Genomic DNA, 19,599 nt, shown 5'->3' with positions numbered 1-19,599 from the left:
ATTAATTAATAACCTCTTTGAAATATACAAATGGACGAGATAGTATAACAATCATCATGTAAATGAGGCTGTCTTAATCCCTCTACTTACGAGAGGTTTCTATTTCCTGTCTACTATAGTGCTTTCAATAATGTCGAGTGCTACCAGGATAACCAACAGTTCAACTTGCAAGGTGGATTCCCAGTTACTGATATATTTTTTCAATTGTGTGCGTGGGGGACGGGGTAGGAAACCACATTTAAATCGGCCGCCGGCGGGAGCATTTCCCTCCTCCAGGTTATACTCGGTGGTGATTGGCTGAGCCAACCCCGGGGCGCGCGCCCCTGGCAGAGTTGACGACTTCACCGTGCTAAGCAGACGCCAGAGAACCCACCCGTTAGACTTTGGACTTTTTTTCTACCTTCTGGCAGAATACCTGAAGTTCGCCATCTCCGATCTCAACCCAATCTACCTCCGGAACCTAGTGCTACGTCCGACACCACCCCCTAGAAGACTGCAGACTCAAGGTGAGCCTGCAGACTCAAGGTGAGCCTCTTAATTCCGTAACTCTTGTTAACTCGTGGAGGAGCGCCATTTTTAACCAAACTCCTCAATATGCGTTTCAATCGGGCTGGTCAACAATGGCAAACACTTCCCGCCCTCCCTGTAGCTGAATTGAGTGACCCGTCCGTGTAATGTTGTTTTTAGTTTGCAGAGTATGTATGTGTTCTGTGAGAACACAGGGCGCATCCAGCTGATCTTAGCTTCCCAGCTACTGATATCTCTTGCTGCATATATGCAATATAAATTTTTTTGCATTCTAACATTTACTCAGCATTGAGTGGCAGCGCCCCGGATAGTCTGTCTCGCCTCCTACCCCCGATTCCACCCCTTCCCCTATCACCCCCCCCCCCAATCTCCCTACCCTAGGGAGCCGGTCGGCCGAGCGGACAACACGCTGGACTTGTGATCCTGTGGTCCCAAGGTCGATCCCGGGCGCCGGCGAGAAACAATGGGCAGAGTTTCTTTCATCCTATGCCCCTGTTACCTAGCAGTAAAATAAGTACCTGGGTGTTAGTCAGCTGTCACGGGCTGCTTCCTAGGGGTGGTTGGTTGATACCTGGTTGATGGGGTTCTGGGAGTTCTTCTACTCCCCAAGCCCGGCCCGAGGCCAGGCTCGACTTGTGAGAGTTTGGTCCACCAGGCTGTTGCTTGGAGCGGCCCGCAGGCCCACATACCCACCACAGCCCGGTTGGTCCGGCACTCCTTGGAGGAATAAATCTAGTTTCCTCTTGAAAATGTCCACTGTTGTTCCGGCAATATTTCTTATGCTTGCTGGGAGGACGTTGAACAACCGCGGACCTCTGATGTTTATACAGTGTTCTCTGATTGTGCCTATGGCACCTCTGCTCTTCATTGGTTCTATTCTACCCGGTGGAGGCCGGCCTGGTCGAGGACCGGGCCGCGGGGACACTAAAGCCCCGAAATCATCTCAAGATAACCCTCTCCCTCCAACGGACAGAAGGGGTAACCGGCTGCACTCGTGTCTCTTTACCCCCCCCCCCACCCCTCCTCTTTCCACCCCTTTCCTTGTCCCCATCCCCTTGGTCACCCCCTACCCCCTTCGTCTCTTCCCCAGTCCTCCAACCCTGCATTCCCCCTCTCCCTTTCTATCAAAATTAATTATTAAGAAGTGAAAAACTGTATAGATCTCAGAAAATATAACTTATATTCTCATATAAGCCTAACGTGTATGAATACACTGGCCGACTGCTCCGACGCAATTAATTATTACATTGAGGGTCTCGGTAGTACAGTCGGGTTCGTTCTTGACGCACAATCGAGAAGTCCGTGTTCGAATCCCGGGCGGGACAAATAGTTGGGCACATTTCCTTTCACCTAATGCCGCTCTTCGCCTAACTGCAAGTAGGTACTCAGGAGTTAGTCAGCTTGTTGTGGAGTTGCATCCTGGGCGGGGTCAGTAATTCGACCCTGGGAGGGGGGGGGGACCTCGATAAAAGCCTAACGCAAAAACCAGAGAATACACTCTGGCTTCCTGTCCCCCGACACATTGAATTATTATACGCCTAACAAGCCATCCTTCATAGTATCCCCTAAACCACCGCTCAGCGCCTCCTCAGCCACCACAGAAAACGAACAAAAACACTCAGGATAAACCCTATACTATAGCAAACTCAGCAAGCGGCTTTCCCCGCTTACTTTGTCACCCACTCCAGGCACTACCACTCCTATGCCAGCCAGACAAGAACGACCACGTAGTCAGAGGGTTCTAGAAATTCCTCTCAAACTAGGAATGCAGCACTGTACACGAGTCTTCCTAAAATAAAATAAATTACATTGAGTAAAGAGCATCTTAATCGAATGGTGACCATGAATGTTAAAGGATAAATACGCAGTTAATATAGATTACACAACACTGACACAAACAGGACATTCTTAAAATTTACACAATTTAACGTTAGGCTATATTTTAATTCGACATTTTTGGGGTGGCGAGGACAGAAATGTTTTCTGCGGGACTTGTTCATATACGGTTTTAACACACATTACTTCTGTCAACTTATTATCCACAGAGTATTTTACACAACTTTATCAACGATCCCTTGGGGGGGGGGGGGAATCCAATGATTCCTAGAATTGAGGAAGCATAATTTATCATTGAGCTGGGAGTGGTATAACGGCCAACTGCTGTTGTCTAGTGTACCCCATTCCTGGCTAACATGATATGACTCCATGTTACTAATACCCCAATTTGGTTATTATCCATTTTCTACACTAACATACCACTTGATACTTCTGAGAAGACGATAAGAAAATCGATCACTCATTATATATAACAATTATTTTGACATTTTCCCTCAAATGTCTACATATCAGCTTCACATCAAAATATACAGATGTTGTATCATTACGGTTGTCCAACGTTTGATGTTCAAATTACAGTTTCTTCTTCGTTAACTACCGAATACGTAATAATAACTCACGGTCTCTAGTGATCTAAGGGTATGTACAACACGTAACCGACACTTGAAGACTGTTATTCGCTGCGCTAGTGGCCTCGGTCCAAGAGTTGACATTCCCATACCACTGATGCTTCCACTTAAGTATCACCATTGTGCCTTCCAGCCCTGAAAGTTGCTCGGACAATTTACCAAGGCCTGCCCGAGCGGTGTTCCCACAGAGTACAGGTGCGGTCAGCACACCTTGCTGACTGACAGCGCTCCCTGCCCCCACACACGATGTTACCTCCGCCCAGCCCCACTATTGATCAAAGTTGATGGAGACGCCGACGTATCCAAGTGTAACTAGCTGTCGGACCTTATGGTCGTTCATGTTCCAAGTAAGGGATAATTATCTTTTGTGGTCACCAAATGGCCGGCGAGACACGGGAACCGCAACAATACTTAGTGGCCGATTTTACCGAGACCGGGAGACCTGATGTGTAGCTTTTAAGCAACACGTACATCACTAACTCACACGAGAGCAACAGTATGGCTACAACACATACCAATCACTTGATGAGGCACATAAAGGGAGTTGCAATACTAACAAAATTTATACAAAAAGGAATCGGAAGGAAGGACGGAGGGGGGGGGGGGGGAATAATTACAAATATTTCGTATATGTATACTGTATATATATGTACTCAACTAGTTGTGCTTGCGGGGTTTGAGCTCTGGCTCTTTGGTCCCGCCTGTCAATCAACTGATGTACACGTTCCTGAGCCTGCTGGGCTCTATCATACCTACATTTGAAACTGTGTATGGAGTCAGCCTCCACCACATCACTTCCTAATGCATTCCATTTACCAACCACTCTTGACACTAAAAAAGTTCGTTCTAATATCTCTGTTATCTCATTTGGGCGCTCAGTTTCCACCTGTGTCTCCTAGTGCGTGTGCCCCTTGTGTTAAAGAGGCTGTCTTTATCTACCTTATTAATTCCTTTGAGAATCTTGAATGTGGTGATCATGTCCCCACTAACTCTTCTATCTTCCAGCGACGTGAGGAATTCCCGTAGCCTCTCCACGTAGCTCATAACTCTCAGCTCAGGTACTAGTCTGGTGGCAAACCTTTGAACCTTTTCCAGTTTAGTCTTATCCTTGACTAGATATGGACTCCATGCTGGGGCTGCATACTCCAGGATTGGCCTGACATATGTGGTATACAAAGTTCTGAATGATTCCTTACACAAGTTTCTAAAGGCCGTTCTTATGTTGGCCAGCCTGGCATATGCCGCTGATGTTATCTTCTTGATATGGGCTGCAGGGGACAGGCGTGATATCAACCCCCAGGTCTTTTTCTCTCTCTGACTTTTGAAGAATTTCCTCTCTCAGATGATACCTTGTATCTGGCCTCTGTTACGTACCCTTATAAGATACGTAAGTGAATATATTAATATGTACATTTATAATTGTATGTAAATTACAAGCATGTATATTGTTATACTTATATGTTCTATGCAAATGCACATTCATGTTACAGTGTTGGCGTTAGGCCCAGCGTATCGTGGGAATGATTGTTTATTTCTTTGTGTGATCAGTTTTCCCACGGGAACTAATGATTTATATGTGATCATCAGTGGGTAACAGAGTGAAATAATAATTGAGTGAACTGTATCTGGCAAATTGTCGTGGGATCGTCCGTTGCTGGGGTGTGCATGCCATTATGCTATTCTGTATGCATATTTTAATTACTATGTAAAGAAACACGTACTTTTGTTGTCTATATCAATATGTACTAATTATTCATTAAGTTAGTTTAAGATTACTCTTGTCACAATGTAGTGCTCCATTGTTGAAATAATAAATATTGTAACTTTGGCAATTTATTCGCGGGGCGAGGCAATCTCCTTTGATTCTCGCGTGATTTTGTTTAGTAGCTGAGCAGAAACCGGGGAGATAACACTTGTTGGAGTTAAGTCATTCTTTTATTCTAGCCATATAATTATTCTTAGTATTGATTTAATGTCTGGAAGTTACAGTGATATTTTAAATGTGATATATATTGTGACCATATAATCATCTGTTTGCTTTTGAGATTTATTTAATATAATAGTATATATCTATACTTAGTGTCTTTATTCTTCAGTCCTATGAAGATTCTATTTTTTGCTCAGTACTTATTAAGGGGTTATACTGGTGATTCGCTATTGAGAACAGCAGTTGTGTCGTATCCCTAGACTTATTAAAGTTTGGCTGCTGTAGGATCACGAGCCGTAACGTACGATAGGTAACAAAGAGTTATGGGGGCCTGTGCCGGGAAATATTGTCCCACTTTAACTTAACTATGCTAATCTAACCTTGCCTTCCTAGGTACCAGTGTGTCAAGTGTCTCTGTGTGTTTCTTAAGAACTATTCCATGTGCCAATCAAGCCTTCCTGTGTGTCAAGTAACAACGTTTCACGATTTTGAGGTAAGTCATCCTATATATTTTGTTTGTGCAGTGAGGCCAAGCGAATTTTCAGTGTGGTGACAATTTTACAGTGAAGTGTAGTGCAGTGCCATTATTTTAATTATTGTTGTGAATCAAGTGCCAAGTGTTAGTAACGATGGAGGAGAAAGTTGCAGCGTTGGTGGCTCACCCAGACTTTGAAGGGATTCAGAACCTTAAAAAGACTGAGTTAATACAAATGGCAAATCATTTGGATTTGACCGCCAGCAATAGAATGGTTAAAGCCCAAATATTGAAAGTCATTGTGACGCATTTTGTTGAGAATGGGGATTTAGATGAAGAAATTCTAGAAGAGTTAAGAGAGGAGTCGAGTGATCAGATGACGTTAAAGCGTCTTGAGTTAGAAGCGCAAATAGCCCATGCTAAGCTTGAAGCTCAAAAAGAACAGAAAATATTAGAGGCTGAAGCTCAGCAAAGGGAGCTGGAGACTAGGCGTTTAGAAATTGCGGCACAAAACCAGAGAGGTTTAATTGAGTTGCAACTTGAAGCCACAAAGAAGCAACAAGCCGAGGAACAAACTAGGCAATTAGAGATTCAACAACAAATGGCTGACACTAACTTCAGGCTTGAATCACAGCGTATGGCAGCTGGGCATGGAAATACTAGTAATGTTTCAACAAATAGTGATAATAATCCCATCAGGATGAATAAGTATATAGAGTTGCCCAAGTTCAATGAGGAAGATCCTGAGGTTTTCTTTGCACATTTTAATAAAATTGCCATCAGTATGAACTGGCCAAGGGATCAGTGGGTAGCCATTATGCAGTCTCAATTCAAGGGGCGTAGTCAGGAGGTTTTCACATCCCTCCCTGACGCTCATAGTTTTGATTATGATTTTGTAAAGAAAAGCATCCTCAATGCATACCAACTAAATCCAGAGGCACACAGGCAAAAGTTCAGGAACCTAAGGAGAATCAGGGATCAGACAATAGCCGATTTTACTCGTCAGAAGACGAATTTTTGCAACAGATGGTTAAAGTCACTTGCAGTCACTGATTTTGATGCTCTAAAGAATCTTCTCATAATGGAAGAAGTATTGTCCTGTCTTCCAGACCAGTTGTCTACTTTTATGGCAGAACAAAAGAATGTAACCGATATTGATGAGCTGTCAAAGCTCGCGGATGAGCATGAGTTGCTGACTAAGGCCCCGTTTATGGCCACTTCACCTAAGTCTAGTCGTAGAGTAAATTTCAATGCTCACCGTACTCCTTATCAGTATAAGTCTCCTCCTGGTGCGACAGTTACTCCCGTGAACTCTTCTCTTACTAACCCTAAGATGGTTACTCCATTGCCAGGATCATCTAAGCCTAGTAATGCTAATTCTAAACCGGCAGTTGGTTATACCAGTGTGTCCACTGTCAAACATTGTACCCATTGTAAGAGAAGGGGGCATGTGATTTCTTCATGTTTTAGTTTGCATCCTGAACTCCGACCAACTGGTCTTATTATGAGTAAAGGAGTGCAACCTATTAATTCTTCATGTATTACAGTCAGTCCCAATTGGATGGCTGAATTCAAACCCTATATGTCCACAGGTACCTTATTATGTACTAATGGTAGACATAAGACTGTTCAATTACTCCGTGATACTGGAGCTTCACAGTCTCTTATTACCCAGAAGGTACTTGATGATGTTGACACCCGAGATCTGGGTGAAGTTGTGCTTCTCCAGGGTATTGCCGGTAGTGTGCAACCAGTGTCCTTATTGCAAGTTAACCTTGATTCTAAATATACTTCAGGATGGTGTAATGTTGGTGTAAGTAAACAACTGCCCATTCCTGGGGTAGACATTATTCTAGGTAATGATTTTGGCAACCAAATGGTTGTAGGGCCAAAGTGTCCCATCATGTTAACTAAACCCCATAATGTATTAGCTCAACCGGAAGCAGATGATGATATTATTTACCCTGCTTGTGTTGTTACTAGATCAATGGGAAAAACAGGTGAGAGTAATCCTGTCTTCACTGAGGTTGCTGATCCCAAGACCAGGACCCCTTCAGTAAAGGAGTGGGAGGTGGATCTTGAGGATTCTTTTATGACTCGACTGGATGATGAGAGTGAGGCCGTAGTAGAAGCCCCGCCGAACCTAAATCACAAGGAAAGTGAAGGTGAGGAGGCTGAACTATCTGTACCTTGCCCGCTTGTCTCCAGTGTGCCAGTTGTCGAGAGTGAGGCCGAAGTAGCTATGACTCCATTTTATTCTGATCAATCGGGAAAAGAGATCAAGCTACTAGGTTCTTGCCCGCTCGCTGCTGAGTCTGAGTCATGGCCCTTAAGTGTTGTACAGACTACTGATCCTAGTTTAAGTAAGTGTATTTCTGAGGCTCCTGATAATATTGATGCATTGGAGGAAGGGACGGGTTTCTTCTTCAAGGATCGACTTCTGATGAGAAGGTGGAGACCCAAGGGAACTCCCTCTTCAGAGGATTGTGAGATTAGAACCCAACTCGTTGTCCCCAATGATTATCGTAGGCAGGTCCTGCAGGCTGCACATGATGATCCCATGGGAGGTCATCAAGGTATCACGAATATGTACCATAAGATAAGTAAATATTTTTTCTGGCCAAAGTTAAAGAAAGACGTGGTCAGATATTGTCATAACTGTATACCCTGTCAAATTGTTGGTAAACCAAATCAATCTGTACCTAGAGCACCATTGCAACCTATTGTAGTTCCTGATGAACCATTTACTCATGTTGTAATTGATTGTGTGGGTCCTTTACCTAAGACTAAATCGGGTAACATGTTTTTGTTCACTCTCATGTGTATGACTACTAGATTTCCTGAAGCTTATGCTCTACGGAATACCAAGGCTCATAATCTCATCAAGTGTCTTGAAAGATTCTTTTCGTTGTTTGGAATGCCTAGAGTTATTCAGAGTGATAATGGGGGAAATTTCGTTTCTAAAGTTTTCAGAACTTTTTGCGAATCCCGAGGGATTCGGCACAAATTGTCCAGTCCATATCATCCACAAAGCCAAGGTGGACTTGAACGTTTCCACCAGACTTTGAAACAAATGCTAAAGACAACCGGAGAAACTCATCCACGTAATTGGGATGAGAATCTCCCCTTTGTGTTGTTTGCTGCTAGAGAAGGGCTACAAGAGTCATTGGGCTGTTCACCCTTTGAACTAGTGTTTGGTCACCAAGTAAGAGGTCCTCTTAAAATGCTACAAGAAAAGTTGTTGGGAGATGTCTCTGTTCATCAGAGCGGATTGTACTTGAGCGAGGTCAAGGCTAAGTTGTGTCGGGCTCGTGAGTTGGCGAAAGAACATCTGGGAAGGACTCAACAAGCCATGAAAGTACGATATGACAAGAAGTTCAAGGCTAAGCTAAGGTCGTTTGATGTCGGAGATTTGGTGTTGGTGTTGAAACCTCGTATGGGGACTTCCATGTCCCATAAGTTCGCAGGACCCTACAAAGTGGTAGACAAGGTGGGAGACCTAACTTATAAACTAATTAACCCTAATCTTTCAGAACCCCAAATGACTGTACACATTAACAGATTAAAAGCTTATGTTGGACCTGGTGTAGTAGCTTGTTTTAGTCGGGAAGAGTTACCACCTGAGGATAATTGTAGTGAGGGACATGTTGTTAATATCCCACTTCTCAGTTCCAGTTCCAATGGCAGGGAGATGCTATGTCATTTACAGGAGGAACAACGTGATGAGTTCCAGGTTCTGCTGGACAACCATACATCTCTGTTTGGGGAGGTTCCTACCCAGACCCACCTCATCACACACGACATTCAGCTCCTGGACAGCACCCCCATTCGACAACATCCGTACCGAGTGAATCCCGAAAAGAGGAAAATTATGCAAGCAGAAGTGGAATATCTGCTCCAGCATGATTTCATTCGGCCAAGTCAAAGTACTTGGAGCTCTCCGTGTTTGTTAGTGCCAAAACCAGATGGAACCTGGAGATTGTGCGTGGATTATAGGAAACTGAACAAGAACACTACAGTGGACGTTTTTCCTTTACCCTTGTTGGAAGAATGTATAGAGTCCATAGGTCATGCCGAATATGTAAGTAAGCTTGATTTGTCAAAAGGGTATTATCAAATTCCATTAACAGAGTATGCTAGAGAGGTTACTGCTTTTGTTACACCTGATGGTGCGTATGAATTTAATGTTGGGATAGGTGCTGTGCTTATTCAAGTTGGTTTAGACCAGATTGAGCATCCTGTGTATTACTATTCCAGAAAATTTAATGCAGCTCAGAGAAATTATTCCGTGGTAGAAAAGGAGGCGTTGGGTCTTATATTGTCAATCAAGAAGTTTGAGATTTACTTATCAGGAAATAAAGTGTTAGTATTTACAGACCACAACCCCCTTATCTTTATAAATATGATGAAAGTCAAGAACCAACGAATTCTGCGATGGTCATTGTTTTTGCAGGAATTTAATGTAGAAATCAAACATATTCCAGGCAGACAAAATGTTATTGCTGATGCTTTGTCAAGAAGTTTTGATGTACCATAAATGAAATGTTTCTTTTTACCTAACATTTTTACTTCTGAAAAAATGCCATTGATCTTCAATCCATTGCATTTTTTTTCTTGGAGGTGGAAGTGTTACGTACCCTTATAAGATACGTAAGTGAATATATTAATATGTACATTTATAATTGTATGTAAATTACAAGCATGTATATTGTTATACTTATATGTTCTATGCAAATGCACATTCATGTTACAGTGTTGGCGTTAGGCCCAGCGTATCGTGGGAATGATTGTTTATTTCTTTGTGTGATCAGTTTTCCCACGGGAACTAATGATTTATATGTGATCATCAGTGGGTAACAGAGTGAAATAATAATTGAGTGAACTGTATCTGGCAAATTGTCGTGGGATCGTCCGTTGCTGGGGTGTGCATGCCATTATGCTATTCTGTATGCATATTTTAATTACTATGTAAAGAAACACGTACTTTTGTTGTCTATATCAATATGTACTAATTATTCATTAAGTTAGTTTAAGATTACTCTTGTCACAATGTAGTGCTCCATTGTTGAAATAATAAATATTGTAACTTTGGCAATTTATTCGCGGGGCGAGGCAATCTCTTTTGATTCTCGCGTGATTTTGTTTAGTAGCTGAGCAGAAACCGGGGAGATAACACTTGTTGGAGTTAAGTCATTCTTTTATTCTAGCCATATAATTATTCTTAGTATTGATTTAATGTCTGGAAGTTACAGTGATATTTTAAATGTGATATATATTGTGACCATATAATCATCTGTTTGCTTTTGAGATTTATTTAATATAATAGTATATATCTATACTTAGTGTCTTTATTCTTCAGTCCTATGAAGATTCTATTTTTTGCTCAGTACTTATTAAGGGGTTATACTGGTGATTCGCTATTGAGAACAGCAGTTGTGTCGTATCCCTAGACTTATTAAAGTTTGGCTGCTGTAGGATCACGAGCCGTAACGTACGATAGGTAACAGCCTCTTGCTCCCTACGCCTATCTTCATTACATTACATTTGCTTGAGTTAAACGCTTAACAATCATTTGTTCGACTATTCCTTCAGCTTGTCTAGATCTTCTTGAAGCCTCAAGCAGTCCTCCTGTCTTAATCTTCTCATAATTTTGGCATCGTCAGCAAACATTGAGAGAAATGAGTCTATACCCTCCGGGAGATCATTTACGTATATCAGAAACAGGATAGGACCGAGTACAGAGCCCTGTGGGACTCCACTGGTGACTTCACGCCAATTTGAGGTCTCACCCCTCATTGTAAATCTCTGTTTCCTGTTGCCTAGGTACTCCCTTTTCCACTGGAGCACCTTTCCAGTTACTCCTGCCTGTCTCTCCAGCTTATGTACCAGCCTCTTTTGGGGTACTGTGTCAAAAACTTTCCGACAATCCAAGAAAATGCAGTCCGCTCAGCCTTCTCTTTCTTGCTTAATCTTTGTCACCTGGTCGTAGAATTCTGTTAAGCCAGTAAGGCAAGATTTACCCTCCCTGAACCCATGTTGGCGATTTGTCACGAAGTCCCTTCTCTCCAGATGTGTTACTAGGTTTTTTCTCACGATCTTCTTCATCACCTTGCATGGTATACAAGTCAAGGACACTGGCCTGTAGTTCAGTGCCTCTTGTCTGTCACCCTTTTTGTATATTGGGACCACCGTCGCCGTCTTCCATATTTCTGGTAGGTCTCCCTACTATACACTATGGAGAGTAGCAAGCAAAGTGCCTGTGCACACTCTTTCAGTACGCATGGCGAGATCCTGTCTGGATCAAGTCTTTCTCACATCCAGATCCAACAGGTGTCTCTTGACCTCATCTTTCGTAATTTAGAACCTTTCCAAGGCCGCCTGGTTTACTGGCACCTCTCCTAGCGCAGTGACCTCACCTTGTTCTATTGTGAAGACCTTCTGGAACCTCTCGTTGAATTCTTCACATACCTCTTTGTCATTCTCTGTATACTTGTCCTCGCTTGTTCTAAGTTTCATTACCTGTTCTTTCACTGTTGTTTCCTCCTGATGTGACTGTGGAGTAGCTTTGGTTCGGTCTTTGCTTTGTTTGGTATATCATTTTCTGCTATATCAGTTTTTTTTATTATTATTTTCTACCACAGACGTGGCCACACATTTACAATGCTAATCAGCATATATACATTTTCTTCTGTCCTCCATGGACAGGGTTAGAGATGTGTTAAACATATAGTTCAAGGGTTTATTGAACAATCAACCACAGAAGGTGATTCGGTGCTTTTAAAATGCTAAGCAGTGTGTGTGTATTCACCTAGTTGTGTTTGCGGGGGTTGAGCTTTGCTCTTTCGGCCCGCCTCTCAAATGTTTACTAACTTCTTTTTTTCCCCACACCACACACACACACACACACACACCCCAGGAAGCAGCCCGTGACAGTTAACTAACTCCCAGATACCTATTTACTGCTAGGTATCTGGAGGATTCAGGGTGAAAGAAACTTTGCCCATTTGTTTCTGCCTGGTGCGGGAATCGAACCCGTGCCACAGAATTACGAGTCCTGCGCGCTATCCACCAGGCTATCGGCTTGTGTGTGTTTACTAGTTGTGTTTTTGCGGGGGTTGAGCTTTGCTCTTTCGGCCCTCCTCTCAACTGTCAATCAACTGTTTACTAACTACTTTTTTTTTCCACACCACACACACACACACCCCAGGAAGCATCCCGTGATAGCTGACTAACTCCCAGGTACCTATTTACTGCTAGGTAACAGGGGCACTTAGGGTGAAAGAAACTTTGCCCATTTGTTTCTGCCTCGTGCGGGAATCGAACCCGCGCCACAGAATTACGAGTCCTGCGCGCTATCCACCAGGCTACGAGGCCCCCAGTACGTGTGTGTGTGTGTGTGTATGTGTGTGTGTGTGTAATTACTTAAGTGTAATTACCTAAGTGTAGTTACAGGATGAGAGCTACGCTCGTGGTGTCCCGTCTTCCCAGCACTCTTTGTCATATAATGCTTTGAAACTACTGACGGTCTTGGCCTCCACCACCTTCTCACCTAACTTGTTCCAACCGTCTACCACTCTGTTTGCGAAAGTGAATAGAGTGGTGTGTGTGTGTGTGTCCTTTGAATGGTTTTCACACATCAGTTTCATCAAAAGTACTCTAATGATCTATCTGAGATTCGAACCAGGGCATTAACCAGTGGCAAGCCCAGTACTATACTCATTCTGCTATCGATAGCATTTCAAGCGAATGAAGGAGGCGAGAGCCACAGGCATCCCACATCCCGCTACACTCCTGGTTCATAGGCACAGATATTTCATCAATTCCCTGAACATGCTGGGATTACACCGAACTTGACACAAATATATATAAAGTCACTAAAGTGCCTAAATATCACTCTCGTTAATGAAGAAAGGAAATATCACAGTTATCCTTTTGAACAGAGAATGTGATATACACAGAAAATAGAATAACTTTATCTTTATGCAGGTAAACTCACGTATTTAGATGTTCCATCTTGGTGGTCAAAGAACACGATATATATATTGCCACTAAATAGAAGACAAGAGAAGCCACATATTATGGCATGGCGAGTAATGACACACTGGCACCTATTATAACGATCAAAGGTACTGTATAAGAAATATGGTAAATTTGTGCCCCCTAAAGCAGTACCTGAGGTGGAAGAGCAGAGTAATAACGTACCAACGCCTATTGTAATTAACGACGATAGATAGTACCATTTACAACAATAGCTCAGAGCAGCTATTATTGTAGAGCAGAGAAATTACATATCCGGAGCCATAAAAAGTAACGAACATGGCATAGAAGGTACTAGCCACAAAGGGAAGTGTCAAGTAATTATCTATTAAGGCCTATTATATATTTTTATATATATATAACTAACGCAAGTAACTCGTATCATTGGTATGGCGTCCCTTGCTGGAAAGGTTTTGTTGTCTAGTCTGTCTATTTTTCTTGCAATTACGACAGCTACTTTGTGCTCTTTAAAAGTAAGGTCTTCCGATGTGAGTACTCCCAGATCATAATTTTATATTTTGTCTCTCTCAGTAGTGTGGTTTGACTGCGATTTAAATGTGGTTTCCGCTTTGATATATACGTTTTTTTTTCCATAGCGCAATAGCTAGAACTTATCTTCATTAAACATGTTACATTCTGTGGCCCATTGAAGGACCTGATTAACATCAGAGTGGAGGATTGCTGTGTCCTCTATATTGTTTACTCGTGAAAATCGTAGTGTCATCTGCAAAGGATGATACGGTACTATAGTTTGTATCCTTGTCTATATCTGATATGAGGAGGAGAAAAAATACTGGAGCATGCACAGACCCCTTTGGGATTGAGCTTTCATTGATGGATGATCCGGATTTTAATTTGTTACACACGGTTCTGTTTGTTAGGAAATTTTAAGATCCGTCTCCCTAACTAATATCTCAATAGAGTAAATTTAGAAAATTAGCCATGCAAGAAATAAGGAAAGAAAATATTGCCAGAGAATTGAAGTTGAATCCTAAAAGTATTTTTCCTAACTATAAAATGAAGGTAGTGGACAGTAGAGGACCGCTGTAAACAATAGCTGGCCAAGTAGTATATGGTAGTGGAGGAGGAGGAGGAGGAAATAAGCAATATACTCTGCTAATATTATATTATAATATAATGCAAATATAACATTTCCATTGTATTATAATAATAATATAATGGAAATGTTTCAATTTTCACACAGGAAAATCTAAAAAATTTGTGCAGTATAGCGGGAATCTATCAAGAAGGTTCAAATAGATTGTGGAACATTACAAGGAGGAGGTAAACAGGTCGAGAGGCTTAAACCTCTTGTCTTAATGAGGTATTTTGAAAAGTCTTAAAAGAATGCAAAGAGAAGCTGAGTGAGCCACTTACGAGTATTTTTAATAAATGAATCAGAACTGGTGTTGTCCCTACTGCCCGAAAGCTCGTTAATGTGATCACAATATTCAGGAAGAGGGATGAAGCTCGTGCTGCGTGCGACCTACCGATAAACAACTTTGTTTATCGATAAATGTATAAGTTATCACTCAGAATGTTCGGTAATATGCTTATTGTTTCTGTATATATATATATATATATATATATATATATATATATATATATATATATATATATATATATATATATATATATATATATATGTCGTACCTAATAGCCAGAACGCACTTCTCAGCCTAATATGCAAGGCCCGATTTGCCTAATAAGCCAAGTTTTCATGAATTAATGTTTTTTCGACAACCTAACCTACCTAACCTAACCTAACCTAACATTTTCGGCTACCTAACCTAACCTATAAAGATAGGTTAGGTTAGGTTAGGTTAAGTAGGGTTGGTTAGGTTCGGTCATATATCTACGTTAATTTTAACTCCAATAAAAAAAAATTGACCTCATATATAATGAAATGGGTAGCTTTATCATTTCATAAGAAAAAAATTTGAGAAAATATAATAATTCATGAAAACTTGGCTTATTAGGCAAATCGGGCCCTGCATAGTAGGCTGAGAAGTGCATTCTGGCTATTAGGTACGACATATATATATATATATATATATATATATATATATATATATATATATATATATATATATTTCAAATAAAGTTAGATAAATATACACACATACCAAAAGAATAGGGGTGGTAGGAGAAGAAAATATCAAAGTGTTCAATGAGGATCCACAAGGTCTTCTCTGAGTACTCTTTATTTTCTTCTCCGAGGCTATGGGTCCCTACACTTGCACCAGAGGTGGTACTCCGTCTACATATTGTGACGGTAACGCGTTGGTGTTCGGCTGTTTAAGGCTAGGGGTATGGCCTCGTCACATAGTTATAAAAAAAAATAGAAAAAACTGGAACTTCGTCTGTGATAAGGTAAGGAGAAGACACACAAAACACAAGTAAACTTTAACAATGAAATTTTAATTACGTTAATTAAATCAAAACATGAATAAAATGCACAAACAAATTCTTATAATAAAATCAATCAAAATAATAAGAATAATTAGATGACACAATGAAAAGTTACGTTAAGGCAAAATAACAAGAAGTGCAATACAAAAGTAAATGGGAGGAGCTGGAATATTGGCTTTAAGCCACCACTTCTCTCAGTACACGCTAGCGTCTAGCCGGGAGGAGTGGTGACAACGAGAGCACTGAACATTCTGAAGTCCGAGGTTGGGGCGACCCCAGACATCAAGTAGTATGGGGGGGCGAGTGCAGGTGCAGCCAGACCGGCGACCAATCAGCGGAGCCGGCAGCGATCAACATGTAGTTTGGTGGTTTGGGTCCGAACAGGTGGCTGGCTGCATACGTTTTGCTCACCCTGGCAAGCCTTGCTGGTGTTGTTGTCATTGTTGGACATGTCTTCCATAGTCGTTTTATATAATTTCAACGACGGGTTTGTGGAGGGAAGAGCAGGCTCAATCTCTTGAAGGAGATTATTGTCACAATATATATATATATATATATATATATATATATATATATATATATATATATATATATATATATATATGTCGTACCTAGTAGCCAGAACGCACTTCTCAGCCTACTATGCAAGGCCCGATTTGCCTAATAAGCCAAGTTTTCCTGAATTAATATATTTTCTCAATTTTTTTTCTTATGAAATGATAAAGCTACCCATTTCATTATGTATGAGGTCAATTTTTTTTATTGGAGTCAAAATTAACGTAGATATATGACAGAACCTAACCAACCCTACCTAACCTAACCTAACCTATCTTTATAGGTTAGGTTAGGTTAGGTAGCCGAAAAAGTTAGGTTAGGTTAGGTTAGGTAGGTTAGGTAGTCGAAAAACAATTAATTCATGAAAACTTGGCTTATTAGGCAAATCGGGCCTTGCATAGTAGGCTGACAAGTGCGTTCTGGCTACTATATATATTTACGACATTATATATATATATATATATATATATATATATATATATATATATATATATATATATATATATATATACATATATATAATGACATTATATATATATATATATATATGTCGTACCTAGTAGCCAGAACGCACTTCTCAGCCTACTATGCAAGGCCAAATTTGCCTAATAAGCCAAGTTTTCATGAATTAATTGTTTTTCGACTACCTAACATACCTAACCTAACCTAACCTAACTTTTTCGGCTACCTAACCTAACCTAACCTATAAAGATAGGTTAGGTTAGGTTAGGTAGGGTTGGTTAGGTTCGGTCAGATATCTACGTTAATTTTGACTCCAATAAAAAAAAATTGACCTCATACATAATGAAATGGGTAGCTTTATCATTTCATAAGAAAAAAAATTTGAGAAAATATATTAATTCAGGAAAACTTGGCTTATTAGGCAAATCGGGCCTTGAATAGTAGGCTGAGAAGTGCGTTCTGGCTACTAGGTACGACATATATATATATATATATATATATATATATATATATATATATATATATATATATATATATATATATGTCGTACCTATTAGCCAGAACTCACTTCTGAGCCTACTATGCAAGGCCCGATTTGCCTAATAAGCCAAGTTTTCATGAATTAATTGTTTTTCGGCGACCTAACCTACCTAACCCAACCTAACCTAACTTTTTCGGCTACCTAACCTAACCTAACCTATAAAGATAGGTTAGGTTAGGTTAGGTAGGGTTGGTTAGGTTCGGTCATATATCTACGTTAATTTTAACTAAAACAAAAAAAAATTGACCTCATACATAATGAAACGGGTAGCTTTATCTTTTCATAAGAAAAAAATTAGAGAAAATATATTAATTCAGGAAAACTTGGCTTATTAGGCAAATTTGGCCTTGCATAGTAGGCTGACAATTGCGTTCTGGCTACTAGGTACGACATATATATATATATATATATATATATATATATATATATATATATATATATATATATATATATGTCGTACCTAGTTGCCAGAACGCACTTTTCACCCTACTATGCAATGCCCGATTTGCCTAATAAGCTAAGTTTTCCTGAATTAATATATTTTCGCTAATTTTTTTTCTTATGAAATGATAAAGCTACCTATTTCATTACGTATGAGGTCAATTTTTTTTTATTGGAGTTAAAATTAACGTAGATATATGACCGAACCTAACCAACCCTACCTGACCTAACCTAACCTATCTTTATAGGTCAGGTTAGGTTAGGTAGCCGAAAAAGTTAGGTTAGGTTAGGTTAGGTAGGTTAGGTAGTCGAAAAACAATTAGTTCATGAAAACTTGGCTTATTAGGCAAATCTGGCCTTGCATAGTAGGCTCAGAAGTGCGTTCTGGCTACTAGGTACGACATATATATATATATATATATATATATATATATATATATATATATATATATATATATATATATGTCGTACCTAATAGCCAGAACGCACTTCTCAGCCTACTATGCAAGGCCCGATTTGCCTAATAAGCCAAGTTTTCATGAATTAATTGTTTTTCGACTACCTAACCTACCTAACCTAACCTAACCTAACTTTTTCGGCTACCTAACCAAACCTAACCTATAAAGATAGGTTAGGTTAGGTTAGGTAGGGTTGGTTAGGTTCTGTCATATATCTACGTTAATTTTAACTCCAATAAAAAAAAATGACCTCATACATAATGAAATGGGTAGCTTTATCATTTCATAAGAAAAAAATTAGAAAAATATATTAATTCAGGAAAACTTGGCTTATTAGGCAAATCGGGCCTTGAATAGTAGGCCAAAAAGTGAGTTCTGGCTACTAGGTACGACATATATATATATATATATATATATATATATATATATATATATATATATATATATATATATATATATATATATATATATATATATATATATATATATATATATATATATATGTCGTACCTAGTAGCCAGAACTCACTTCTCAGCCTACTATGCAAGGCCCGATTTGCCTAATAAGCCAAGTTTTCATGAATTAATGTATTTTTGTCTACCTAACCTACCTAACCTAACCTAACCTAGCTTTTTTTGGCTACCTAACCTAACCTTACCTATATATATAGGTTAGGTTAGGTTAGGTAGGGTTGGTTAGGTTCGGTCATATATCTACGTTAATTTTAACTCCAATGAAAAAAAATTGACCTCATACATAGTGAAAAGGGTAGCTTTATCATTTCATAAGAAAAAAATTATAGTAAATATATTAATTCAGGAAAACTTGGCTTATTAGGCAAATCGGGCCTTGAATAGTAGGCTGAGAAGTGAGTTCTGGCTACTAGGTACGACATATATATATATATATATATATATATATATATATATATATATATATATATATATATATATATATATATAAATATATATAAATATAAATATATATATATATATATATATATATATATATATATATATATATATAAATATATATAAATATAAATATATATAAATATAAATATATATATATATATATATATATATATATATATATATATATATATATATATATATATATATATATATATATATATATATATATATATGAACACGTTGTACTGAACGGGGTGAGAATAGCTGAAGCTACTTCATCCCCCTTGTGTGTATTAATACCTCAACAAACTTACTTCAATTTCAGCTTTGACATATATCAGGGGAAAGTTCGTCAAAGCAAATATGTTTAAAAGAAACTTCCGA

The sequence above is a fragment of the Procambarus clarkii genome, chromosome 6 (genome assembly GCF_040958095.1).
Source record: "Procambarus clarkii isolate CNS0578487 chromosome 6, FALCON_Pclarkii_2.0, whole genome shotgun sequence".
Lineage (NCBI taxonomy): Eukaryota > Metazoa > Arthropoda > Malacostraca > Decapoda > Cambaridae > Procambarus > Procambarus clarkii.
Note: the sequence above shows the minus strand (reverse complement) of the source record.